Raw genomic sequence first — 7,480 nt, 5'->3', positions numbered from 1 at the left:
GTATTCTCTGATCTAATCCCAAAAGTAAAAGGTGCGTGTTACGTGCAGATATAATGCTAGCACATAAATTTCCTATAGAGCAGTTATTGGAAAAGGAGATGAAAGCAGGTAGAGGCTGACCTGGCGGCTCAGCGCACACGCGAACAGCTGCCTCTGCGGCTCCTCGGCAGGTGATGGGTTCCCACTGGCTCCGGAGCCCACTGCCAACACTTAGCACGTGCTGTTGTGAGAAACCTCATCAGTCAAGTGTGTCTCATAAATAATGTAGAGGAAAGCAATTAGCACACACAGCTGTAGCTGTTTGCGAAGTCACAGTTATACCTGCCAGGGCAATCTGGAAATGGAAATTTCAAACCCGTTTTTTCTGAAGTAGCCAGAATGGTCTAGCTTGGAGCTAAGGTTGGTGAGTAGTTGTTGATGAGTAAGGAATAATTGCACTTTCATGTCTTTTTATGTGTAATGAAATCCAGGAGATAATTTTAGTATTTTTTGCATATTGGGAAAGGGATCAAAGGGATGCATAGTTTGAAAAACTCCAGCAGCCAAGACCTTATCCTTCTAAACTCTCTGCAACTTATTCAGCTTCAGAGTGAATGGAACAAGTTTTAATAGAGACTTGGACATGCATTTTGAAGGCATCAGCTAGTTAAAGCTTGTCAATATGTACAGACTGCCCAGGGAGGATAGGCAGGAGGAGAAGGAAGAAGATATGCCTTGAAATATCTCATCTGAGTGTGCCTGTCTCGACAGATCGATGGGAGTAAATTGTTTGAGAACTTCTGCGTAATGATATAAGGGAGAGGAACCTGCTCTTTGGGAATCTCAAGCAACTACGAGGAAGGTGTGACAACAACAGTTTATTTGTGCAGGTGAGGCCTGGGGAGAGGATCTCTACATTACAGGGTGTTTCAAAACGATGGACCCAATTTGAAATTACCGTGCTTTGAAATTGGATCCATCTTTTTGGAACACCCTGTAAATCTGTTCCCCTAAATCAGAGTGCCACCACCTGGCCCCAATAGTGGCACAGAAGCCCAAAGAACTGCCCGCCACTTTCCAGTGGCCAAGGCAGGAAGGAAACTGTCACTGGTGAGGCTCAGACAGTAACCAAGAGCAGCAGCTCGACATTGACTGGGAACTGGATGAAAATCCCTGCAGTCAATCAACAGGCTGTCCCTGCTGGCCTGGCATCCCAGAGATAAGAAAGTCCTCCTGTAAGTGGTAATAATTGCAGTCTATCTAGAAATCCCTTACAATAGATTTTGACTCCAATGGGAACTTTCTCTAATATATTATTGAATACATTATGGCTGTGCACCTTTTTGGACTGCATAATAATTAGCCATTAGTGTATTTTGCTAAGATGCTCAGCTCAAGTCTTTCATTTGTTCATTTATTTATACTTATTAAATTTTAGTAGAATATAGGAAACTGAAGAATGTCCTCTAGAACTGCAGATGAACAATTGCTCAACAGCCAGAACTTTAGTAACTTTAAAAATCTTTATTGAGCAGATATTCAGCCTTTAGGTCACCGGGGTGAATCTGGAATAGTTTGGGTTTTGTCTTCTTGTTAGTTAATCCAACTTAATTCCAGTTTAACTGTTAGCTAGCCGTGATTGGTGCTTGTCTCTTCTTTAGCCAATGTTCACCAAATTAACACATTTTATAAGATTCTAGATCACATCATCTTGTGGATCACAAATAAGTGTTCAAGAAATGTAAATTAAAATAATTACCTAACATGCCTTAAATGAATGTCTTTCCTTCCTATCCAGAGAAGAGTAGTGAGTGCAAAATTTGGACCGCTATCCATAGCAGTGTCCAGGAACATTTACAGTGACCCTTACGAAGCAAGCTGAGCCTCTGATCTTTATAGCATTATTGCAGGTATCTCTTGACAGTACTGCAATGCATAAATACGAGAAACTACTAAAAATCTCAAATAGGTCAAGAAAGAACATGTCAGGATTTTGTTTGAAACAGTAGGCATAATGTTTTCATAATGCAAGGAAATATTCATTGTACAGGAGAGAGAGGAACTTCTGTTTTCAAAAGGGGATTGTCTGGCTACAGAGGTTGGCTGGGCTCTGCCAGTGACTGCACTGTACACGAGGGGACATCTCTGCTTCGGGTGGAATCTTCTGGATCCAGAGGTTACCACCTGCAGTCTCCTATCTCATCCCTGCTCTGGGAGCTGCTGAGTCAGGATTGGGATGTCTCTCCATTGTCTTTGATGATAAATTAGTCAGAGAAGAAACTGTTTTTCACTGAAGGTAGGATTCATCTCCCTCGGCTTCAACTTGTAGCTGTCTGGGTCACTGGAGGAGCATGTACTTTGCTCTTCTATCTCAGAAGAAGTCCTGTCAGCACGGTCAGACTTGATGTCTCCTTTTTACATAGTCAATTTTGGTTAATACCACAACAAATTTCAGCACTGTGCGATCCCTGATGATTCTTGGTTTTGCTTTGGTTAACTTCTTGTGGAGTTTTTTTTGTATACTGAAAGATAACATGGATTTTTTTAATAAACCCTGTTTTCCCTTTTTAGTCTCAGCCATTAGCAATAATCGATGTGCTTAAACCTTCAACATTTATCTGTTTGAAGTTCAAGTGCTTACAGTTACCAGGCATGGGCCAGCCACACCGGATACCTTTCAAATGCCAGCAACTGATGCTTCAAGCTAATAAGGCTGCTTATTCACCTGGGGCTCATCCCTGCACAGGAATCACTCATTTGGCTGCTTATGTGAGAGCTTACATTTGCTTTTAAGTCACTCATTATACAGAAGGAGTTGAAGAGATTTAGCTCTTTTGGCAGTGGGATGTGGCTTTTTCTGTAGCTCCTCCAGGGACTGCAAGGAATCAGAGGTTGTTTCTGAACAATTTTACATCCCTCCATGTGCTCAGGATGATATCTGCTAAGCTTTTAAAAATGTCAAGGACACAGAATGAGCTGATGTCCCCTAAGCAGAGGCTGACGGTGAGTACTGGTCTTCTGCTGCATCTCTTGAAATACTCGAATCACACCATCTCGATGAGATTCTACTTCCCTAGCTGGAGTTGCCCCTCCAATATCTTTCAAAAGCTTTAGATACAGCAGACCATCTCCAGATGATATAGCATGAATGTACTGACCAGCTGCCGAGAGAAAAATTCCATCAGAGTTCCAGACCCGAGCGGACGGAGGAAGGAATGCGGTCGACCCAATATGAGTGATAAGCATACCTCCACTTTATTGATGCACTAAGCTGGTTTATATAAGACTTACAATAATTATGCATACTCGTCATCTATTAATTGGAAAGTATACAGTAATTATGCCTACTCGTCTTCTATTAATTGGATAGTATACAATAATTATGCCTACTCGTCTTCTATTGATTGGATAGTATACATAATGAGCTCAACCTTCTTGTGGTTTCTCTGGAATGCAACCTCCTCACCCTGCTAGAGATAATTCCCCAGCTTGTTTATCTAAACGCTCAGCTGAACCAGAGAGCAACCGCTCAGTACTTTTCCACTATGCTACACCAAACTCATGCTAACTGAGGCCTACTCATGCTAACTTAGAACAAAATTCTCCTGATACAACGGATCAATAGAGCCATGCCCCTTCTCTATTAGCCATGTCCCAACAACCAGCCACTGGCAAAGGCTGACATCCTTGCCTATTTCATTTTGAACTCTCCATTTTATCTTACTTTCTCCTAGTTGATTCTTCCGGGCTGATAAAAATGCATAAAGACAGTTCCTTTGTGCTGATCTGAAAGTAGGTAGGAAAGCCCCTTTCTCTCTGAATGTGGCCTCAGCTTCTTCAGCCTCTCCTGATAACAAAGATTTTCACTGACTGTAACATCCTCATTTCTGTCCCAAACTACATGTTCTACACCCTTCTCCACGTACAATTCTGCAATGACTGTAGCTATACACTGTTTTAGATAGAGTTTGGTAATTACAATAATGGTATTATTTGGGGAAGCTTATAATCAAATCTCTGTTGCAGGAGTTTTTTACTTCTTCTTCTGTCAAGTTCTCAGAATTGCAATGACAGCTTTGTCCTGGTTCTAATTTATTCCTTATTCCATTTCACTCTTGTTTCTGGTGAAACAACCCCTCACAAACTGATATGAGTGAAAGGCAGCACAGTGTCAAAAGGAAGTCCCACGTTTGGCTGCCAAGCAAGAGACAAAATGTACCGGTAGGATGCTGTGCATCAGCAGTGCCTCTTCCAGCTCTTGCCCCAGTGTGTCACTGTTAGAGAGAACACAACTGACGTGTTTTAACGAAGAATATTGGCAGTCGGTTAGAAGAAACCACATTTATCATTTCTATAGCGCTATTAGGACTAACATCATTTAGATATGTTTAAGTGCTGTTGCCCGCTACAAGAGCAGTGATGGGGCATTTTGAGACCGTGGTTGCATGTCCATTTTTGCTGGTGGCCAACTGGATTCCTGCCTGCCCTTCCAGCCGTGTCTGCTTCAGCCTGCCCCTGCCTCAGTGCTCCCTGGGCCACTCCAGGGAAAAACTGTTGTGTATTACTGGGGTTGCCTGGTTTTGTTTTTGATGTGGATCACTTCAAGCATTCGGTTTCCAGTGAGTTTCACAGGCAGCAGTATTGGCAGACTTGGAGGGACCATGGGAGGGAGCAGAGACACAGGAGTGAAAAAGAGTGACTGGAGGCAAGAAACTTTCCCAGCTGGTTTCACTGCCTAACTAATAATGTGAAAATTCACCTCAAACTAGCTTTAAATTACGTAGCTGATTAGCAGCCCTGGTGGGCTACTGAGTGCAGCAGAGTGTAGTCAACTGTGTATTTTCTCGGTTTCACAAGTGGGCTCCGCAGCCTGCGCTGTATTGGTACCATGATGACGCTGCCTGTGGTACCTGAAATAGCTGGTTTAAATGCAGCCCGTACGTGGTCTCAGTGAGCTCTGGTCTGTGCAGACATACAGCAAGATATAATTATGAACTATCCAAGTGCCAAGCTAAATGCTATCTTAGGGGTGTCTTTCACTTCCACAGTCCTTTTTACAGTTATATCTGGGGCCTGTTGCCTTCAATCTGCTTGTTTTCAAAACACACCCGCAGGGCAGGGAAGCAGCCCTGTCAGTGTCCTGTGGAATCTGAGAAGCACTCGGAGACTTATCTGTTTTGCAAGCAGCAAGAACTGCTTGGGGCTTTAGTGCTCCCACCTGTTTGAGGATAGTCAGTATTCTGTGCCACAGCAGAGCTGATGGACTGTGGAGTTCTTCATCCTCCAGCACAATGCTGGGTATCTTCACTTAAACCACTGGTGAGGCTGGCCCAAGCTATTCTGACTTGCATGCAAAGTGGACAGGGAACAGAACTATTTTCTGTCCTGCATCCTGGGCTGGAGAGGCAACAGCCTCCAACTAGCAGGTGCTGGTGGCCACTCTGGGGAGAAGCACTGTCCTGAAATGCCAGATACGGGCAGGTTCATGAGGAGTTTGTGGTGGAGCAGAAGGTTAATGTTAATACTTGTCATTCTCAATCACTAAGCATCCTTTCTCCCTCAAGAAAATTAGCCTTCCCTCTGAAATCCTTGTCAATGTTGTAATTATGAAAGCACAGATATTTTAAACGCAGTTGAGTAAATGTGCAAGTAGCAGTGGTTTTGTACCTTAAAAGCTCTGCCTGTATTTATATAATTGAGTTATAATCATAGAGGAGGAACTCAAAAATTCACCATGCAGTGATGGAAATGTCAGAGGTCCCCTCACCCCCACCTCTGCCAGAAGTTGCCTTGGATGAATTGTGCAGGCCACAGAGTACGCTCTAAACAAGCTATGAGAAGTCTGCCTTTAAAACATTGTGGGGATTTGTTTTGGTTTTACTTTTTCCTTTGTTTGTGTTTTCTTTTTTCTTTATCTTTTTAATCAGATCACCTTGCAGATCCAACTCCATTTATGGCACGCATTGCATTGCCAGGCTAACTGGGATGTAGTGAGATGAGCAGCTGGAAAATTTGCACCCTCTTAAGTGAGGTTTGTGCTCGTCTACATGGCTGTAGTGATACAAGGCTTAATCTTCACCAAGCCCATTGAGTTTGAGGAAAGAAGCAACGCCACTTTCGTTAACTATGAGGCAGATGCTAAGGTTTAAATTCTAGAAGATTCACCTCTGAGATACACTGCAGTGATTTTTTTAAATCAGGAGCTGCCATACGCTTGTCCTTGACTGGGAGGACAAACTGAGCAAGTGGGGGTGGAGGCACCAGTGTCACAGCCAGAGCGTGAGCGTGTGGGGTGGCCGTGGGGGGTTCGGCAGCTCCGGCTGATCGAGGTTCTCTTCAGTAATGGGGCAGGGGCTGAAAGTACAGAGGCAAGATTACGTAGTGGGGAGGTTTCCTCACAGGGGAGCTGGGGGTCTCTCTCTCGCAGTATAGCTTACTTCCCCCTTGTATTGCTGTGCTATAGAAGGATTAGCCCCATGAAGTTTCTTATGGCCTGGAGAAACTTCAGAAATCCTGAAGCATGGGCCAAAGCGTAGCCATGCTCTGTTGCCCATAGTTATGTTTAGAGTTCACCTGCCGCGAATGTACCTTTTCTTCAAGCTTTTTTACTTTGTTGCAATTTCACAACAATCCTTTCAATGTATTTATTGACAAGTATGTGCTGAAATGTACAGATATTTCTGCCAGTATAGTCTTTACATCACAACTTGAAGCTATGTGCAGGAATGTGCAAGCTCTTTGGAGCGGTCTTTAATTGTATTCCTATTGAGAACTGGAAAAGTAGGCAAGGACAACAAAGAACATATTTAATTTTCCTTCTTAAACCCCGCCAGTTTGAATAATCTTTTGCTCAGTCCCCTGATGTGGCTACTCGCATTCTTTCAGGAATTCAGACTGGCTGCTAGCAGCCTCCAAATAAAACATGGTTATATGGAGATTTACCTTGGCCCTGTTCTTGCTTGGCGACATGAGACATAGAGCAGCCAACTGGTTCGGCTCATGCGACATGTCCTCTCCCAGCAACTGCTTCCTTTACAAGCTCACTGCTGTCCAAATTAATGGGATTGCTGCTTTAGCTCAAGATGGCGGAGATTTAGTTCTGGTGTTTATGTCAGCGATCAATGAAGTCGGGAAACTGCCTTTACAGCGGATTCAAAAGCCCTTTTATTCTGAAAGAATCAAATCCAGGCTCCTGTGAAATGCAGTAAAGGCTGCCATCGTTAAAACATTGAGGCTGCAAGTTTGGCCACAAAAATGTTACAGCAATGCAGTTGATATTCAGTCCTTTCTGTCAGCGTTGCCAAGTCTGGCTTTTATTTATTAATTAATTTTCACAAGTCTCATGTCTCTCACGCATTCCATAAAGCCTCAGTGTTTACGGGCATCTTACTCATCTGAGAATCTCAGCTTCCACTTTTTAAAGATCTGCTGCTAGCCCTGGTGGACAGAGAAGCAGCATGGACGTGTGACAAGGCCGATCCTCGCAGGCAAAACCAGAAGG

The sequence above is a fragment of the Columba livia genome, chromosome 9 (assembly GCF_036013475.1).
Source record: "Columba livia isolate bColLiv1 breed racing homer chromosome 9, bColLiv1.pat.W.v2, whole genome shotgun sequence".
In the NCBI taxonomy this organism is placed as follows: domain Eukaryota; kingdom Metazoa; phylum Chordata; class Aves; order Columbiformes; family Columbidae; genus Columba; species Columba livia.
This window is presented reverse-complemented; position numbering follows the sequence as displayed.